Here is a 20,957-nt window from a genome sequence, read left to right on the forward strand (position 1 = left end):
AAATCTGAGCCCCAATATGGCACCTCTATGCATTGTGCCACCGCACTGGAAAATGGATTTGGAGAATGCTTTCTTCAAAATATATTTTTATCGATTTCAGAGAGGAAGGGAGAGGAAGAGAGAGAAACATCAACGATGAGAGGGTCACTGATCCGCTGCCTCCTGCACGCCCCACACTGGGGATCAAGCCCACAACCCAGGCATGTGCCCTGACCGGGAACTGAATCGTGACCTCCTGGTTCACAGGTTGACACTCAACCACTGGGCCACGCTGGCTGGCTGGGCGAGAATGCTTTTATTAAAGGAAGATGTGATTTGTAGAGTTTGGCCCTCGCAAGCGTTTTAAAGATGGAGAGCTGCAGGCACAGTCCTGGATGGGAGCCTCAAGGGCGCGCAGCAGAGCGTCAGGCGGGGTTTCCGTGCTTCGCCGTCGTGACTGTGGCTGAAGACGCCCATGTTTCTGACTCGGCGCCAAGCACAACGTCACCGGCTGGACAGTGAGCACGGGCACCGACCCGCCAGGAATCTCCCGCGGCGTCAGGACACCTCCAGGGGGCTCTGTGCACCTGTCCGTGTTCTGGCCCAACCCCCCCACCCCTTTCTTCCTCCCCCACCAGGTGCCGAGCACTCAGGCTGCACCCCAGATCCTCCGGTCTCACTTCCTACCGCCAAGCACTCATTACGAGGTCTGCGTATGCACAGAGCGTATGTGTCCGTATAGCGATAGGAAGTCCAATTTCCAGCACTGGCTTCTGGGAGAATAACCATTCCTCCACTTCAGCGTGTAAGTAAGTACATACCGCAGGAGGGAAGCTGAACTGAGGGCCGTCTCAAGGGTCGTCTCTGATCAAGGAGGTGGACACAGGTTTAAAGGGAAAGTCTCTTGGACGTGTTTTCTGTTTTATTTGTCTGACCTTTCCTCTAAGCCCTGATCCTTGTGGTTCTTCTTACAAATTTAACTGCATTTTCAAGCTCGATCCCATCATCAGATATTTTCTTTAACCAAAACACCCCAAACTTAGTGGCTTAAAACAATAATCATTTTATTATTATTATTATTTAATCCTCACCTGAGGATATTTTTAGAGAGAGTGGAAGAAGGGAGGAGAGACAGAGAAACATTGATGTGAGACACATTGATTGGGCAACCGAGGAACATGCCCTTGACCGGAATCGAACCCGGGACCCTTCAGCCTGCAGGCCAATGCTCTAGCCACTGAGCCATACCGGTGAGGGCCACAATCATTTTATTATCTCACTAGGAGCCCAGCACGCGATTCGAAATCGCACAGCGCCGCCCACCCTCAAGTCACCAGTCTGGCCCTGCCTCCCTCTCCGGCCCATGAAGCAGCCGTGGCCGCTGCTGATCAGGCCGTCCCCCAGAACAGGCACACGGAGGCCCCTGCCACCCCGCCCCTGACGCTTCCCATGCAACCTTCTCCTGTCCGGGCAACCTGTTGCAGCGTCCTGGTTAATTAGCATATTTCTCTATTTTATATAGACTAGTGGCCCGATGCACGAATGAAGATTCGTGCAAGAATGGGCCTTCGTTCCCCTGGCTGCCGGCACCGCCTCTGCTCTGGCCGGAGCAGCCTTTCCGCCTTCCCACGCTGCCCAGAGGCCCGCAGCGGCTGGGGTGGTGCTGAACGCCTGGGTCCTGCCCTGTCCCTGGCTGCTTGGCACCTGCATATGCAAATCAACCCGCCATCTTTGTTGGGTTAATTTGCATACTCACTCCTGATTGGCTGGTGGGTGTTAGGTAGATAGATGATTCTGTGAGTTGACGGGCTGGGCTGGAGGCTCTTCTGGCTGGGGCTGGAGTCAGGTGAGCTGGCTGGACCATGACAGGAAGGGGGTCACACACACCTGATGCTGCCGTAGGCGGGCTGCTGAGCGAGAGGCTGCTGAGCGAGAGGCCACAGTGCTCCTCGCTGGCTTCTCACAGCTGGGGGTGGGAGGTGGCTGTTGGAGAGGGGGAGCAGAGAGATGTTTGGGGGAAGTAGTAGAAGACGCCAGTTTTCCTTGAGACCTGCCCCAGCATCCCTCATGGGTGTTCCGTGGTCCACGCAGTTACAGGGCCTGCCCCATCCAACGGCCTGGAAATCAAACCTATAGGCCGCCAGGCTTCAACGGATTTTTGAAATGTTCCCCGCCTTGGGTCCCCTCTCCCCCTGAACTCCCAAGCTGAAGGCAAAATCCCTTTCAAAAGGCCTGCAGGCCGCGGGGTGGTGACGTCGGGTGGTGACGTCAGGTGGTGACGCGGGGTCGCACAGGCTTTGCCGCTTTGCACGCGCATCACCTCGTAGAGAGGCCACTTTACCTCGGGAGCCACTGGGCGCCTCTGCAGCTCAACTTTAAAACTGACGGGGCGACAGGACAGTGAAGACCTGGGGGTAGGGGTGGGGGCAGGGGGGAATGGGAGATATCTGTAATACTATCAATAAAAAATACATCCTAATATATAAAAACCCAAGGTCCATAACGGCCAAAACGACCGAAGGCTCGACCAAACACTGGAAGTCAGTCCTGCAGTCAGTGGTGAGTTGCCGTGGTGACCCAACATTGACTGCCACCGGTGCGGGCCAAGTGACCCAGCACTGACTGCCGAGGGGGCTGGGGATCAGGCCCAGAGAGAGGCCCAGAGAGAGAGGCAGGGTCTGATCCACAGCCCCATGGCAGCTGTTGATCAGCCATTGTCTCTCTCATTCTCTCCAGGCTTCGCCATCAGTCCCGCCTCTGTTTCTCTCTGGGCCTCCGTGGGGGCTGCTGATCAGCCCCGCCTCTCTGATCAGTTCCGAGATAGGCCGGGAGATGCTGATTGGCATGGAAACCAAACAGTCAGAACCAAATCCAGGTGAACTATGAGCAGCCAATGGCTGCCTAGGAAGCAGAGTTTTTGACGCTGACTGGCATAGAAACTGACCAATCAGAACCAAATTGGTTGGCAGGGGAGGGCATGTGGGGGGCGAGATAAGCAGGTGAGGGCAGTTAAGGGTGAGATAAGCCCAGCAGGGGAGGGCAGTAAGGGGCAATTAAGCAGGCAGAGGCTGTTAGGGGCGATCAGGCCGGCAGGGGAGAGCAATTAGGGGCGAGACCAGGCCGGCAGGAGAGAGCAGTTAGAGACTATCAGGCAGGCAGGCAGAGGCAGTTAGGGGTGATCAGGCCGGCAGGCAGGCAGGTGAGTGGTTAGGAACCAGTGGTCCCAGATTGTGTGAGGGATGTCCGACTGCTGGTTTACTTTTCTTGTTTAAAAATAAAAAAATAAAACTGAGGCTGGATAAAGACCAGCATAAGCAGCAGAGGACAAAAGCCTGAGCAGAGCTAGGCGGACCGCGGGCCCTGGGGATTCCTGGCAGCCGCAGCGCCAAGGGCACACCTGGGTCTCGGTGAGACGGAGGGGCTGCTGGGTGCTGCCTGGGTCCGGGGTGCTGCCTGGGCCGTGGGTGCTGCCTGGGCCCGGGGTGCTGCCTGGGCCCTGGGTGCTGCCTGGGTCCGGGGTGCTGCCTGGGCCGTGGGTGCTGTCTGGGTCCGGGGTGCTGCCTGGGCCGTGGGTGCTGCCTGGGCCGTGGGTGCTGCCTGGGCCGTGGGTGCTGCCTGGGCCCGGGGTGCTGCCTGGGCCCTGGGTGCTGCCTGGGCCCTGGGTGCTGTCTGGGCCCTGGGTGCTGTCTGGGTCCGGGGTGCACGAGGCGCTCTCCCGCCCGCCCGAGCTGCAGTTCCCAGCTTCCCCGGGCGCTGCCCACCTGCTGACCGGGGGCTGCGCGCTGCCCGGGCTCCCGCCAGCGACCCAAGAGGCTGGGGACCACGGTCCCCGCCCGTCCCGCCGCTCTGACCGCGGGAGTCCGGGCTCTCGGGGGGAGAGTGGCAGGGAAGAGGGGGCTTGGCCCATTTGGGGAAGCCGGGCAGCACCAGCGCCGAGGGCCCGACAGCCTCCTCCTCTCCGCCCCCAACAGCTGGCTGAGCGCACCCCGTCGCCGCCTCCCGAGCCCTGCCCTCCCCGTGCCCGCGCGCTCCCTCCGCGACCCCAGCGCGGGCTTCAGGCAGCGCGGACACAGCACCGGGAGCACCTTCGGCCGCGCGGGGACGCGGGACTCCCGGGCTGCGGGGCGGGGCCTCGCGAGGCGGGCCTGGGGGCGGGGCCTCCAGCGAGGGCGGTGCGAAACATCGCGAGGCGGGCATGGGGGCGGGGCTTAGGCGCCCCTGGAAGGGCGGGCCGGGGTCTCGCGAGGAGGGCCAAGGGGGCGGGACCTCGAGAGGGGGCGTGGCCTCGGCGCCCGGGGGCGGCGGCGGCGGCTGCTGAGGAGAAAGAAGGGGAGCGAGCGGCTGGCCGCGGGGAGGCGGTGAGTCACCTGACCGCTGCCCGCCCGCCGTCCGTCCGTCCGGCTCGCTTGCTGCCGTCCGTCGGGCCGCGCCGCGTCTCGGCTCCGGTGAGTGGCTCGGTCGCCCCACGCCCTTCCCCGGAGGGTTCCGGCGTCCGCGGTGCGGGCTGCGGGCCTGTGCGGGAGGCTGCCCGCGGGGCGGGGGCGGGGGCGGAGGCGGCCGGGGTTCCTGGAAGTGGCCGCGTCCGCCGGAAGGAGGACCCGCCGGCCTCTGCGGACCGGCCGTGCCGTCCTTCATCGGGCGGGTGGCGGGTACGTGCCGGGCCGCGGTCCGGGGGCCTCTGCCCAGCCCGCCCGCCGGTCCCTGGTCCCGCCCCAGCCTGCCCGGCTCCGCGCGGTCCTCCTGCCCCTCCGGCACCGCCGCCCCCGGGGGTACGCTCGGGTCTCCGGGAGGGCTCGGCCGGACGGCCCGGCGGCGGGGCGGGGGGTGGGGGCGCGGGCCGATGGACTGCGGTGACGGGGACGAGCGCGGGGAAGGGCCAGGCTGCGTTAGGGACGCCGACCCGGCAGAGGGGCCGGTGCCGGGCTGACCCCGGCGGTGCCTTCCGTCCGGGCTCTCGGGCGGAGCGAGCGCCGGGGCGCTTCGCCGGGCCGGGCGGGCCGTTTCCTCCGGGTGCGGGGCCGGGCGGGCGGGCGGCGCGGTGCTGGGACTGGAGCCTGAGCGGGGACCGCGGGGACAGCCCCGAGGAGGGCGCCCGGCGTGGGGCACCCACGGCCGTGTCCGGGGTTTACCGGGGTTCGGCGGTCGGCTGGACCAGGTGGGACGGGTCCTTAGAAAGTTGGGCTGCTGAGTCATGTGTCCCAGCCCGGGAGGTAATTGGGAACAGCTGGTGTGGGTGCTCGTCACGTGCCTCCACTCGCGAGGGGGTGCCCGCTGCCGGGGACCGGGCCGGGGTGTCCGGTGCGTCCGGTGCCGGTGAGCGGGGGAAGCGCGGGCTCAGCTCGGGAGCGGCCCGGCGGCCCCGGCGGGTGCAGCCCGAGCAGCCTCCTGCCCAGGCGGAGGGAGTGCCCTGCGGAGGGGCGAATGGACAGCAGGGGTAACCCAGTAGCTGTTGCAAAATATTTTCTCCTCGCATGCACTTAGCTTTTTGTTTCCCTTTTGTGGTTTTGTTGTTGTGAGGCTTATGCATTTCAAAAAGCGAACTTAATTTGTTCTTCTTAGAGGTTTGTGTATGAGAGCCAGGACTTCCTCCTGGTGTGCGTGGCCCGGCGGGGCTTGCTGCCTGGTGGGTCCGCTTGGGCCGGGCCTGGGCAGGGCTGTCCAGGAAAGCAGGCCTTTACCTGTCTCCTTCTCCGGTGTGACGTGTGTCTCCGCGAATCAGACCCCCCTGGGTGCTTTTCAGGTGACCCAGGCTTACGGCCCCCATTGCTGACCAAGTGTAGGAACTGGAAACCTGGAGGGGGATCTGCTCGGTACCTGTGGTCCAAAGATGACTCAGCCTTTGGTTTGTTTACAACATTTGTATTTGAGACAACAACAACCACCCTTTAATTTTGTTGTTCTAAGTTTGGGACTAGAGGAGATTAGAAATCATGATCTTTTATTTTTGGTTTCTGAGGTGAGGTGCAGAATGATTCATTTGGAAGAAAATAGGAAAACTTTGACATTGAAATTTTACTTTTCTGTAAGATAAGAAAGACATTAACTTCAAGACACAGATGAACAGAAGGACATGCATATGGTGTGGGTGCAGGGCCCACTTTTTCTTTGGGGACCTAAAGGGTTTATTAACCACTGCCAAAACATTCACCAACTGGAGTACTTTTTTAAAAAACACCACACACCTGATTTCCTGATTCTTTCAAAATGTTCTTAATATTCATTTAATTTTTATTTAAAATGCAGTTCTATTCTTTTTATATTTTAAAGATTAGAAGCTTGAGTGTAAATTTCTTACTACATTGTTGACGTCGGGGAAAGGAAATAAAAAAAGACAGATTTGCCCATTACATTTGATACCATGTGGTTTGAATTTGGAGACAAGCCAGGGGGTTGGTTTAGTGTATGTGACCTGAAGTGTGGAAACATGTGAAAGGATCCAGTGGGAACACCTGAAGATAATCTGTGCATTGGAGTGCGATTTAGATAAAATTAAAAAAAATTACTCTGTACCTGTGACTCCTTGTAAATCTGCATTTTGGGGCCATGTGTACACTCCTTGTAACAGTGATTGAGAAGACCACATATTTAGCAGGTCACTTGGCAAGTGGCATTTCCCTCTTTAGGAAAATGTGCTTGACTCAGAAAATCTACCTGATAGGCATGCTGGGATGAAGAGTATTTACCATTTGACTGACACCTGTTAAAGGGAGAATTGCTTCAGCTCTCAAACTTGCATTTCCTGAGGGTTCTACTAAATGGAGGGTGTATGTTATGTGGTGGAATTGATGATTTATGAAATTATTTTGATTAAAAACATGCCAAATAAGGTAATCTGCTGGGGCCCAAGATACGATAATTTGAGCATGATTTGCCAGATCCATGACCTTTGGAGAGTAAATATTTCAGGATTGCAGATAAAATATAGACTTTCACCAGCATGAAACCTGGGCTGGGGCCTGCTCAGTGCTTGGCATTAACCGAGCTGGCCGGGCTCCCTGTACCTGGGCAGACATGCAGGCAGCACAGGGGTTAAAAGTGGGTCTGGAGCCTTGGGAAGTTACTGCATTTAGTTGTGCCTCCATTTCTCATCTGTCAAATGGGGATGATGGTAATAGAATCCACATCACAGATAGTTTGCAAATTAAATGCGCTAACGTGTTAAGTGGTTGAATATCCATACATGTTAGGTGTTGTTATCTGTCTTCAAAATCAGGGAAGTGCCTGGTTGCACAGCCAGGCTTGGCAGCCTCCTTGTGCCGAGTTGCAGCTGCAGATTAGGAGGGAGGTGGAGGCGAGCACGTGTGTGAGCCACAGGTCTCTGCTGCTGGAGAACCAGCTGCTGGGAACGTGCTGATAGTCAGACCCCACTTCCCAGGGCCAGGAGTCCAGCAGCCGCGGGAAGTGCTCGAGGCAGCCCTTGCCAGCGACTTGGAATTGGCTGTGGAAGAAATAGAGGCACTTCCATCTGCACGTGGTCTCTTCTCCACGTGGAGGCTAAGACATTGTGGTTGGCAGGTTCAGGAGCCTGTCCACTCCCTCCCGCTCAGTCACGTAGGACAGAACTCATTTCTTTTTGTGTTTTTTTTTTTTTTTTACAGAGAGGAAGGGAGAGGGATAGAGAGTTAGAAACATCGATGAGAGAGAAACATCAATCAGCTGCCTCCTGCACACCCCCTACTGGGGATGTGCCCGCAACCAAGGTACATGCCCTTGACCGGAACCAAACCTGGGACCCTTCAGTCCGCAGGCCGACACTCTATCCACTGAGCCAAACCGGCTAGGACAGAACTCATTTCTTGATTCTTTTTCCTGGGCAGTTGGTTGGGAACATTTGGAATGTAAATTTACCTGCCCGTTACTTCTAAGTATTACATTTTCTTCAATGACATGCCTGTGCTAATATAGAAAAATTACCCACGATACACAGTGGTCGTTTTAGATGGGGCTTCTCGCACCTGTTAGTAATCGGAAAGGTTGGGAAGATGTTTTCTGGTTCATCTGTGGAGCGTTGGGGTGCCTTGGCCGAGTTTGTTCAGCAAACTTGGTTGCTGTGCTGGTTGTACAGTATGGATTCATTTTAGTTCTGTGGTTTTGAAACTTGGGCATTTAAAAAAGTGAGACCATTATGTATTGTATCTGTTAAGCTGTGTTAAATGGTTACCAAGTTGAAACTCTTGATCATTTAGAATTCTGCTTTCATTATTGTTGTAAATATTGAGGAAACAACTGGACTTAAATCATTCTTTTAGTTCATCTCCTGAGATAGAAAGAAAATTTGCTTTGTGGCTTTTTTTTTTCTTTACCTATAATTGACCTGGAATTGAATTGAACCAAATATCATTTGGATTGTCTAGGTGTTAAACCTCTGATGCATGTAATAGTTTTCCTTTAATATCATCATTCCTCTAGAACTGGCCCTGGTTGTTTTTTTGTTTAAACTATTTATTTTTTATTTTTTAATCTTTATTGTTCAGATTATTACAATTGTTCCTCTTTTTCCCCCCATAGCTCCCCTCCACCAGGTTCCCGCCCTACCCTCTGCCCTTACCTGCCCCCCCCCCACTGTTCTCATCCATAGGTGTACGATTTTTGTCCAGTCTCTTCCCGCACCCCCCACACCCTTTTCCCACCGGCCCTTGTTTTGTACAAAATCAGGGATAGTTTGGAGAACATGAATCCTATATAATATAAGGGTAATATGCACATTGACCGAACAGTGGGATGACCGGTCACTATGAGGTGCACTGATCACCAGGGGGCAGGCACTCAACGCAGGTGGTCAGAAGCAGGGCTTACGGCTGAGGAGGCAGTGGCGGTGGCGGGAGCCTCTCCCGCCTCTGCGGTAGTGCTAAGGATGTCCTACTGCCGGCTTAGGCAGGGAGCGGACCTAAGCTGTGAGTCAGACATTCCGAGGGCTCACCCCCACCCCCCAGTGCACAAATGTGCACCAGGCCTCTAGTAGGATAATAAAGTTGCCCCTAAGCAAACAAAAGGAGCAAAGAACTCGTGTTGCCAGTACCTTGCTGTTACTGACTGGGGAGGATGGCAGTGGACTGCGGCAGAGCTGGTGGGCTGCTGGCTCCTCTCAGGACTGGTGGTTTACAAAGGGTTACCTGACGCAGCTGAAGCTGTGCAAATCATGTTCCCTTGAAGCAAAGCTTTAAATCATTTTCTTGATTTCCTTGAAAACTCATTATTCAAGAGAATATTTTTGTAATAAAATTATTCCCAGCTTCTATCTGGTAAAGTTATTTTCACTTTTTTGTTTGTCATTTCTCAGATTGGATCAGTTATAGTGGACAGTTTTACTTCCCTATCCCCATTAAAGTGGAATTACTCTGAAAAGTGTTTCATATGGGGGTAATTTTCTCAATATCCACCTCCAAGGTTATAGACGGACTAGTTTAGTAAGGGAAACGCCCTGCTCCCCTCTCCTCCTTTCTCTCATGGGTTTCTTCTTTTTACTGACTTGTCCTCATCATCTTGGATTCCCAGCGTAGATGTTTGGACTTAAGGAGGTGAACTTACGAAGTGGGGAGACCCCTCGTATCCTCATATCCTTATGCCGCATTCCTCCTCTGAAGTGTGTGTGCCACCTGCTTTGAGAGCCAGAAAAAGTAGCGAAGGGATTCTCTGAATCATCCATCTCCATCGGAGAATTTGTTAGAAAGTGTGTAGCTTTAAACGACTTATCACTCTTTTAGTACATTTATTAGGTTGTACCTTTTGGTTGTCCTTCTGTAGTAAGTCTTTTTTGGTAAGATCGTAATTTCATTGGTGTGTATTTTGCACTTTAAGTATTATTTAAAAATGCCAAGAGCCTATCGAATCTTGGCCCAGGACACTTCATTCTCAGGATACCTAACGTCTCCTTATTTACTCTGTGTTTCTGAGACGTATTCCAAGAATGGCTCAGGGCTCCCCTCAAGACAGAATTTTTCACTTAAATTAGAAAGAGAAGTAAGAAAAAAAAGCCATTGGCCCTTTTAATCACCTTTTCCCAATTAGTAAAGACTTGAAGTAGAAACGCGTTTTTCCCAGATGACAGGGTTGCAAACCTTCATTCCCGTCTGTGACCCAGAGAACCCAAAGTCAATGCCAGTTAGGGATGAGGCTGTAGTTACTGTCATTCTGTCTACTTACCTGGCTCTTGGTGGGAAAGGACTGTCACAGATACTACTGAAACTCCAGATACATTTCTTTTTGTTTCAAAAGGAGTTTGGCCTCTGAGGGCATGCCATTGGCCTAGCTGCTTGTCTGTTCTGACCTCAGGAGCCTGGACCACTTCCTCTGTGGGCCAGGCTGGGGGGCTGCTCCCCGAGGCAGGAGCAGACACCAGCCCCTCCCTGCTGTTGCCCCACAGACCTCAGTGTGGAAGGCCCTCCCCCCGGCTGAGAGGACTTGGAGCAGCCCCCTAGTCCTGGAAAGTAAAGAAGAATCGTCTTTAAGGTGAAGGCACTTCCGTCTCTTCCGTGCCACTGCCCCCCAGCCTCACACACAGGCGCGTCCAGCTGTGGTGTGTGTAGATGGTGGGGTTGCCAACTTCATTTCAATGTTGGTGGTGTGCTTACATGCTTGCTGTCCGGCTTACATTTGTTTATGGATTGCCAGTATCTGCTTTATGAAGCACATGTGCCAGGAACTTGGGCAGATGCTGGCAACACTGGACTCTCCGGAAGTCCTAGTCTAGTAGACAAGAAGCGATCGTAGCGTGTTACTTGCGCAGTGGCAGCCTGTGAAGTGTGCCCTGGAACCTTAGGAGGTGAGAAGCCTAGGGTTTGGGAGACCAGGAAAGCAATAGGAATGTCAGTGATGAATGAAGCGAGAAAACAGCTTGTTTTGACAACTCTTTTGAGAAGCTTAGCAATGAAGAAGAATAGAGAGATGGATGTTAGTGGGGGGAGGTTGGGTAAGAACGGTTGTGTCGGTGTTTGTAGTATTTAAAAATAAGGTCAGTGGGAAAAGGTTGAAGATGTCTCTTTATCCGTGAGAAACCTTTCCCAGAAGCCTCATAGTAGATGCATCCCGGCCCCTCCTCTTGGAGGTTCCTGGGCCAACACTGCCCGTCAGCCAGGAGCTGAGTCCCCGGGGCCAGGCAACACTGGGATTGCCTGGAGTGGATCGCGATTCATTTGAGCTGGGACGAGTTTTCCCCAGAAACACATGCCTCAGTGGAGAGTGGTTTGTGAGCAGTCAGGGTGGGGTTAGGATGTGGGTGAGCGGTGCTGGGCGGTGGGTTTTCCCTGCCTGCTGCTGGCCCACCCCTGCCCACACACACTGCCCCGTGCAGAGAAGGTGTGCTTGCCTTTAGATTAGGAACTTTAGGTGACTTCCCCCTTCTACCGTTCCACATTTTCTACAACGACCAAGTATTGCTGTTACAATCACATCAATCAAATACATGTTTTATTTAAAAACTAGAGGCCCAGTGCATGAAATTCATGCACAGTAGGGTCCCTAGCAGCTTCTGGCTGCTGGCCGGGGCCTCCCTTCGTTCTGCGCCACCCCCTGGTGGTCAGCGCACGTCATAGCGAGCGATTGAACTCCCTGTTGGTCGAACTCCTGAGGGGACACTTTGCATATTAGGCTTTTATATGTATAGATTATTTAAAAATTAAAAATGCTCTTTCTACCCAAGCAAGTATATTACATATGGAAAGAATATACTTCTTTCAGTACTCAAAGCAGTCCTAAAGTTCTTTGCCTTCTCTGAATGCTTTCAGGGTAAGGAGAATAGATGCTATCTTGCCACCTCTCATTGTGTATATACCAGGTGAACCTCACTCTCTTAACCTGCGGGCATGCCCACCTGCGATGGCTGTGGCTGTCACCTGAATAGAGTGCTGGGTTCATTGACTGGATGGGGAGAATTTTGTGGAACTCAAGTCTTAGAAAAGACTTGTAATATGGCCAAAATATTTTTTTGTCTCAAGTAAAAAAACAGTATTTACCTATTCAGTTTCTCAAATAATGTCTGAACCGAGGAATATTTCACCTTTTACTTTTAACAGGCCTCGCATTATTATTTGATTAAATCTTGGGATGGTTATATTTTGGAAAGTAGCCATCGAGAGCTTAGGTGGAAAGTCTATGTTTTGGAGATGGCAGTTTGACTCCCAAGTTACTAGATGTACTGGTTAATAATGCAGATTTTGTAATCAAAGAAAACATGGTAATTTCAAGAGGAACATCAAAAGTGCTTTATTCAAAGTAATGTCCATCACTAGCTACACATTTCCCCATCTTTCAGGTAATTTGTGGATACCGTCCCAATAGAACTTCTCTTGTTTTGAGGCAAACCATTAAGAGACCCATTTTTCCACTTCGTACGTTTTAAAGTACTGCTCAGAAAGTGCGTGTGCCATGGATCAGAACAAGTGGTAATCTGAAGGAGCAAGGTCTGGTGAATACAGTGGGTGGGTTAATACTTCCCAGGCAAGATCTTTTAACGTGACTTTAACTGGTTTTGAAGTGTGTGATGGTGTGTCATCATGAAGCAAAATTACTTTGCTGTGTCTTCTGGCACATTCTGGTCGTTTCACGATCAAAGTGTGGTTCAAATTGATTATTTGTTGTCGGTAGCGATCAGTATTAATGGTTTCACCTGGTTTTAGACGTTGTTAATACACCACACCTTCCTGATCCCACCAAACGCAGAGCATTGTCTTCTTTCTGAAGCGATTTGGCCTTGCAGTCAATGTTGATGGTTGACCTGGATCAACCCATGATTTTGTGCATTTGGGATTCTCAAAATAAATCTACTTTTCATCGCCAGTCACAATTCGATGCAAAAAAGACTTTCTTTCATGCTGTTGAAGCAACATTTTATTGATGACTTTTCGGTTTTCCATTTGTTTTTCATTCAGTTGATGTGGCCCCCATTTTCCTTCCTTTAAAATCTTTCCCATTGCTTGTAAACGATTGGAAATTGTTTGCTGAGCAACGTTTAATCTTTCTGCAAGTTGTTTTTGAGTTTGACATGCATCTGCATCCAAAAATGCTTGTAATTGTTTGTCTTCAAACTTTTTCGGTTGACCTGGACGTTCTTTGTCTTTCACATCGAAGTCATCACTTTTGAAGTGTTTAAACCAGCGTTCACAAGTATCCTGAGATGGCGCATGTTCACCATAAGCTTCCCGAAGTATACGATAACTTTTTCTTCAAAATAAAGTAATGAGTTAAAACTTCCCGCAAATGCTCTTTTTTTTTTTGGCACGAAATTCGACATTTTTAAGCGTAAAAATATCTGTGATGTTAACACCTTCAGCAAATTTGACCTATGAAGTTTTGAAGCTTTTTGACAATACAACAAAATAGCACACATATCAAATCGCATCTATATCAACATATGTGTAACTCCCCATCTCTTGAAAAAAATCCGCATTATTAACTGGTACACCTGGTACCATAAATAAGGAACTGGACTTCAGCATTTTAGGTTTAGCTGTGGATATTAAGATACTGTAGGTCTGTGTACTGTCAGGGACTCGTGGATTAGGGGTGTTTTTTTTTTGGATTAGGTTTTTTAAAACAATATTTCTACCTAAATAAAAAAGTTTCAATTCTGTGATTCATGCAGTATTCTAATTGCTCACTGTAACTGCTGCCTTACTTAATTAAAATGTTACTTAATTGTTTTATTCTTTTTTTTTTTGTTTGTGTTTTTTTGAGTGGCTTAAACAGTAGCAATTTATTGTCTGCATAAATTCTGGAGGCCAGAGGTACCAAATCAAGGTCTTGGGAGGATTTGTTCCTTCGGAGGGCTGTGGGGGTGACTCTGTTCCACTCCTCTTCTCTAGCTTTATGTGAACTTTTTTTACTCTTAATCCTTTTTTTGTGACTCAAATTTATTATGAGTTGGAGCGAGGTGGTGTGTAAGGAATGGTTGGGCATTTGAAGGGCGCTTTTCAGATACTTAGCATATTTGTCAGCTCTTAGGGCTGACTCCATTCTGTTCTAGGGCTTCCGCTTCCTGAGTCTGGGCAATCAGAAATAAATAATTTGGATTATGGTTATAATCTTTACAGTTTGAAAACAAAAGGATATATGAAGCATCTTTAATATTTTAATTTAAATGTAGGGCATGGACATTAATGCTCTGGATTGAAAGTAACTTTTAGCGAAATATCTAGCATACTTCCCTCGAATTTTCCCTATGTAGTTGGGTATAACTATAGAATTTGATATAAGTTCAGCATAGTTCAGTCTCAGGTTCCTCTTAGCACTATGTGAGATTGTTTATGTAACCCAAGAAGTGTTAATAACAAATTAGTTAACCAGATATTGAGTAATAAGGGGAAATTTGGCATTTCTTAAATGCCCTTTTAATCTGCTTAACACAAATGAGGATACTTGTGGCATTTCCATCTATTCCTTGTTCTTCCACCTCTCTTTACTTTTATCTCCCCCGCCCCAACAACAACAGCAACCACACACACACACACACACACGTACATAGATTATGGAACATACTTGCAATGTAATATTTGGACCGGGGCAGAAGACCTTTTCACCATTGAAGTTACTGACCCTTCAAGGGCTTCAGTTTCTTCATCTGTAGCAAGTGGGGGAGTGGGTCAGACCAGTTGAATGTGCTCTTTTAACCAGGAAATATTGGCCTTGTGAAATTAGCAATCATCTTGAGCAGAATTGTGTAGTTCTAAAATTTTCTTTTCACCTTGTTGAGATCTTTAAATTTTTATTTTAAAACTAGAGGCCCGGTGCATGAAATTCGTGCACTTGGGGGGGGTTGTCCCTCAACCCAGCCTGCGCCCTCTCGCAGTACGGGAGTCCTTGGGGGATCTCTGACTGACTGGCAGTCGGACATCCTTAGTGCTGCCGTGGAGGCAGGAGAGGCTCCCGCCACCTTCGCTGCGCTCACCAGCCGTGAGCCCAGCTTCTGGCTGAGTGGCGCTCCCCCTGTGGGAGTGCACTGACCACCAGGGGACAACTCCTGCATTGAGCGTCTGCCTCTGGTGGTCAGTGTGCCTCATAGCAACCGGTTGTTCTGCCGTTTGGTCAATTTGCATATTAGTCTTTTATTATATAGGAAGTTTAGGAAGCCCTGCATTTTGTAACTTAATTCTTGTGTTTGTAGAGCCTTTTAAAATGCAATTTTTTTTTAAATAAAAATTTTATTAGTTTTAGAGACAGGAAGGGAGAGGGGAAAGGGGGGGGGAGGGAGAGAAACATTGATGTGAGAGAGGATCATCAACGATTGCTACTCTTTCACATGCACCCTGACCAGGGATCAAACCTGCCACCTTTTGGTGCATGGGATGACACTCAACCAACTGAGCCACACCAGCCAGGGCATAAAATGAAGTTTTATTTTGGTCACTTGCTTAATAATGGCAGTAATTGTGATAAAACGTTGATTCTGTGCCAAGCTTGGTGTTATTAAATGTGCCAAACCATCCAATCCTTAGAGTAAGTAGTGGTGCTTTTCTTAGGGGACCTGAGGGAGGAGTCCGTGTTTGACAGAAGATCACAGTTGGAAATACCGGCAAAGCCTTAGTTGTAGTCACGTACTCCTGCTCGTTCCCACACTGTCCTGCTGATAGTATTAAAAGGACCTAAACTTGGTTTTCTCTTGCATTTCATAATGCTGTGTATGTGTCCAGCACTTTATTGTCCTCAAAGGGCTTTGTGAGATGAGGGGGGAGCTGCCTGCAGATTGATGTGCACACTTGCCCTTGTTCCTAGGGCTGCACCTGACTCGATGTCTTTCCCCTTTTCTTTAACAGGGTTCTCCTCTTCCAGGTCAGATCACCGTCCTGTTTTAGCTTGCTATACAATTTAATTTTCTTTTGTGATTACTATGAAGGTATCAGTGGAGGCTACTGTATTTTAGAGGCACCCATGAATTTTCTACATAGTGACAAGCCACTATTCACTGATAATGGGAGGGAATAGTAATTGACTTGAGAACGTTCAGGACAATAAAAATAAATGTGAACTGCATTTTTAATGAAGGCACCTTTTTTGTTTATAGTTACTGCTTATTTTTAACATTTTTCTGATTACAAAGTAATGGGTGTTTATGGTTAAGCATTTAAATGCAGAAATAAATAAAAATTACCTAGGTGGAACCATTGTTACTGTTTTGATGTGTATCCTGACTAAAGGTGGAGGAACCAAGGTTTGTGGATATGTTAACTCTGAGGTGCCTTTGAGACACACAAGTCGTAATGGGAGTGCAGCTGGTCACGTGGAGTCCTGGCTGGACCACGTGTAGATGAGAGGGGACTGCAGTCCAGGAGTGAGCATGTTCCTGTGGCTCTGGGTGAGTTCACCCAGGGAGTGTGTGCAGAGGGGAGGAGAGCCTGGCAGGTGGCTCGCTTGGTTGGAGCGTGGTCCTGTGCACCGAGAGGTGGCGGGTTCGATTCCCCGTCAGGGCACATGCCTAGGTTGTAGGTTGTAGGTTTAGTTCTGGTCGGGGTGTGTGCAGGAGGCAACCAATTGATGTTTCTCTTTCACATGATGTTTCTCTGTCTCACTCTCTCTTCCTTAAATCAATAAACATATCCTTCAGGTGAGGATTTAAAAAAAGAGGGAGAAATGTAAGGATTAAGCCCTGGGCTCTCCAGCATTTAGAGGTTTGGAAGAGGAGGAGGATCCCCAAAGAAAGTTGGCAGGTGGTGCCCGTACGATACGTGTTGGCACTGGGGTACCTGGAAGCCGAGTGAGGGAAGGATGCAGGGAGGGGATGGCTCATCTGGACTCTGAAGGCTGTGAGAGAAACGGGGGGTTTGCCATTGGCGGAGGGGAGGCCATCGAGCCTCAGAGTGGTGTTCCTGGCGTGGAGGGAAAAGCCTGACGTGGGCTCATGACGCCAGGAAGACGGAAGTGGGGTGCTGTGAATATAAACGGCTCTTTTTGGGAGTTCGCCGAAGGGGACAGAGATTTTATTGTAGGTAGCAGGGTCTCGGAAAGGCCAAGACATTTTATTTTAAGAGAAGAGTCATTTCAAAAAGAAAAAGAAGAGTCATTGCAGTATGTTTTGTATGATAATGGGAATGCTGTTTGTTCATTTTCTTCTCATCTTGTCTTGGTGAGACTGTGCTGAAGTTTGTCCATTTGACTGGTCTTCTCAGAGAATTAGCTCGTGGTTTAATGAACAGTTCTACCAAAAGCAGACCCACAATTGCACTGTGTGAGGGGCTCTGTTGGTGAGCGCAGAGGTTCCCTCAGGTTCGGGAAGGTGGCCCCGAGCATCACAGCTCCTCCCTCCCAGGACACCCCACATGCTGTCAACATAAATATTGAATCCAAACAGGAGCGCTTACTCTGTTTTTCCTCCTCCTCCATCTCTTAGTGTCTATGTCAGATCTAAGATTTTAGGTAAAGGTTGTTTTTTTTTTCACTTATCAAATTCCTTTTCAGTTTGTAGAATCTTTAAAAAGTTGCATTAAGACTCGAACCAAGTTATCAACAATTTGGACTTAACCCAGATTTACTTTTTTGGTTTGCTGTCTATTTAAACATCTTTTTTAGTTTTTATCCTAAAACAGCCTCATCTGTTGCACCCCATCCCACCTCTAATTCTGCTTCATGGTTAATATTCATGTTTGTTTATTTTTGCTATTTACTTCTTTTGGTGCTTACTTACCTCTATGTCTCTAAGATGTTCATACTTCATTTATTTATGAACTTAAGACATTATCTGTTGGTTTCCTGTTATCCTGAATGGTGATTTTTGTTTGCTTCTACCATCCCTCCACCTGTATTTATAATTATTTTATTCCTGTTCTTGGTCACCTCTATAAATCAAAATTAATATATATCTTTTTTACTTTGGTCTCATTAATCTAAGTAAGTACCTTCTTGACTTTAGATATTGTAAGTCGTTAGACGTACCTCCTTTCCTTTCAGTTCTCTCTGGTTCCATCTCCCGACCTGTCAGGGTTACCGTTCCGTAGCGGTCATTAAGTCCTGTCTTACTGTCTGTTTTGAAAACCAGTTAGTGTTCATGTTTTGTCTGTGCTGCTGGGCAGGGAGGCTGAGCAGCATGTGTTCCCTCTCCCACAGCCTCACTGTCTCCTGTGCCACTCAAAGCCAGGTTAATATTTAAAAAGGCAACTTTATGTTTACAGAGTAGAAAACCAGAAAGTGAAGTTAAACAAGTCCGTTTATAGTAACTACACAAAAGATATTCTTTACTAGAGACGTTGGAATAATGCTGAGGGAAGTTAAAGAGACCTCAGTATATGGGAGGTAAACATGTTTGTGCATCAGAAAACCCATTTGTTAGGTGTTGGTTCTCCCTAAATGGGTGTATAGATTCATTGCAACCCTAATAAAATTCACCGGCTCTTACCGCTCAGTAGAAAGAAGAAAATAGCCCAGTTAAAAATAGACAGGAGACTTGAACAGACGTTTCACAAAAGAAGACACACAGCTGGCCAATAAACACACATAGATATGATGTTCAACATCACTAGCCATCAGGACCTGCAAACTAAACCACAGGGGGAGAGTGCTGTGCGCTGTTAGGGCAGCTGAGGCAAAAATGCCGGCAATGCCGGGGCAGGTGAAAGTGAGGAGCAGCCGGAACCTTCAGACACTGCTGGCAGCAATGTCAAAGGACACCATTGCTTTGGAAAACGGGTTAGCCATTTCTAAGAAGTTAAACACACATCTACTGTAGCACTCCGCTCTCTTCTCCTAGATATTTATTTGCACAAGAGAATGAAATGTATGTCCATTCAGATGGTCACTGAAGCTTTATCACAAAAATCCCAAACTGGAAACAGTGCAATTGTCCATGTTTATTACAGTTGTCCATCAATAGTGAATGGATAAACAAATGGTGGAATATCCATGTAATGGAATATTATTTAGCAATAAAAACCAACCAACTACTGATGTACACAGTATGATTGTCATAAGCTGAGTGAAAGAAACCTGAAACCAGAGAACACAGTGTGTGATTTCATTTATATCAAGATCAGAGAAAATGCATAAAGAAATTGTTGGTACCCAGAGCCAGGGAAGCAGGAAGGAGAGAGCTCCAGGGGCCTGTGGAATGTTGAGGAGTGATGGGTGTTCCTAGTCTTGATCGTGGTGGTCGTTTTGTACACATATACCAGTGTCAAAACTCACTGAACTGTACACTTTAAATAGTGCCGTTTGTTCTACGTAATCATAACTCAAAGTTGAGAAATAAAATACTGACCCTGAAACATCAATCAGAAAGAATATATGCACCCCTCTGTTCATAGCAGCGTTATTGACGGTAGCTAAGATCTGGGAAACAGCCCAAGTGCCCATCAGTAGCAGTGGATAAAAAAACTGGTGCATTTACACCGTGGAATACTATGCAGCTGTAAAAAAGAAGGATCTCTCACCCTTTGAGACAGCGTGGAGGGACCTAGAGAGCATTATGCTAAGTGAAATAAGTCAGTCAGAGAAAGACAAGTATCACATGATCTCATTTATACGTGGAATCTAATGAACAAAATGAACTGATGAGCAAAATAGATCCAGAGACACTGAAGCATAGACAGACTGAAGATCCTCATAGGGAAGGGGTGTGTGTGGGGGGCGGGGAGTGGGAAGATTAACCAAAGACCTTGTACGCATATGTGCTTACCCCATGGATACAGACAATAGTGGGGTGAAGGCTCTGGGAGGGGATGGGAGTGGGGAGGATGGGGCCAATAGGGGGAAAAAGGAGACATCTGTAATACTTTCAACAATAAAGATAGATTTAAAAAATAAAATAGTGACCAATACAAATATATATTCAGTAAATTTGCTTTATTGGTCTGGGCCAAGTGCACTTGCTACTTCTCATTTTCTTACCATAGTCATGTTCCATGGAGGTTTAATAATCTCTTTAGGGTCAAGTGGCTGCTAACTGTGTTCACTAATAAAAGACCTCGTTATTACGTTCTCTGTGGTAAGAAAGTGGAGTCAGTTATTCCTGTTTTGGTTCTGGAACTTGGCTTTCCTGTGTTCCTTCTCTTCTTTCCTCCCTTCCAGCTATTTTACACTTACTACCCAGAATCCTCAAAGCTGGGCTTGTTGACTTGGGAAGTAAAAAACCTACCTTTTGTTCCTGACCTCTCAGTAGGTGAGCCTGCAACAACTCCCCCAGACTCTAACCATTCAGACTGCTCCCTTCTAAATGTAACTGTAGCCTTACATTTTAGATACGGAATTGTTCCAATAAATATAGCAGAAGATCCATGATTACATAGTTTCTAATATTAGGAAGAGTAAATGGGAAAAAATCTAACTTTTCCTGTATGGAACCTCTCATAATGTTGTAATTATCATGAGCTTCAAAAACTGCATTATTCTCCGCTCCTCCATTAAAGAAATGTTGTGGCATCTCAGTGACATGGTTTTAACATGGATTGCCAGCCCACTTTCCCATATGTCACTGTACAGTTCTTCGTCGTTGTGCTGCTGGACGCCTTTCTGCTACTCAGCCTTGTTCAGACTTTGTTTTACATCTTCTTTTAGCCTTTTTTGATATATTCATCCATGCATCTTACCCAGTCATACTTAAGATTTTTCCATAAGACAGAGAGAAACAGATTTAGAAAATAAGATGATCAGATGTGATGTTTAAGCAAGTGTGATATTTAAGATCTGCCAAAGGTGAAAGAAAATAGCAAATCTTGGTCACAGAGTCCTTCTTCCTGGCTCGCTGGCAGGTGAGTCAGGTCTCAGAGCGTCGGGAAGAACGCCGACTTGAGTGATGTCTCTGACTTAAATTCCCCGGATGTTTGGATGTTAAGGCTCTTTCAGAATTGGGAATGGTGACAAGAAAAGCCATGTTTTAAAGAAATGCTTTCCTGTGCACGTCTCCATTTAAACTGCTTTTCTTATAAAGGCCCCTGGAGGAAAGACCAAGGGGCTGACACGGGGCTTTGCCGCCCACTGGACAACAGAGGAGAAGGTGCCCCTGGTGTCCAGAGCTGCTCCCTCCTGGGCACCTGGGTGCATCGTAACCGACTCGACCGAAT

The 20,957-nt window shown here is 48.7% G+C and overlaps 1 protein-coding gene and 1 long non-coding RNA gene across 3 annotated transcripts in view; one reads left to right on the forward strand and one right to left on the reverse strand.

Annotated features, from left to right (window-relative positions):
- Positions 1–1,022: 1,022 nt before the first annotated feature.
- Positions 1,023–4,405, reverse strand: LOC129148348 (uncharacterized). 2 transcript variants are annotated; one of them, XR_008555418.1, is made up of 3 exons: positions 4,347–4,405; positions 2,321–2,387; positions 1,023–1,962 (listed from the first exon to the last, which is right to left on the reverse strand). It is a non-coding gene; the product is annotated as an uncharacterized LOC129148348 (long non-coding RNA). The 2 variants fall into 2 exon arrangements; XR_008555419.1 differs by having other exon boundaries at positions 1,023–2,387.
- Positions 4,368–20,957, forward strand: part of BACH1 (BTB domain and CNC homolog 1) — a 33,223-nt gene continuing 16,633 nt past the window's right edge. The window contains exon 1 of the mRNA XM_054713305.1: positions 4,368–4,424. The gene's annotated coding sequence lies outside the window, so the exon portion shown is untranslated. The remainder of the gene's footprint in view (positions 4,425–20,957) is intronic.

Source organism: Eptesicus fuscus, chromosome 3, assembly GCF_027574615.1.
Source record: "Eptesicus fuscus isolate TK198812 chromosome 3, DD_ASM_mEF_20220401, whole genome shotgun sequence".
In the NCBI taxonomy this organism is placed as follows: Eukaryota; Metazoa; Chordata; class Mammalia; order Chiroptera; family Vespertilionidae; genus Eptesicus; species Eptesicus fuscus.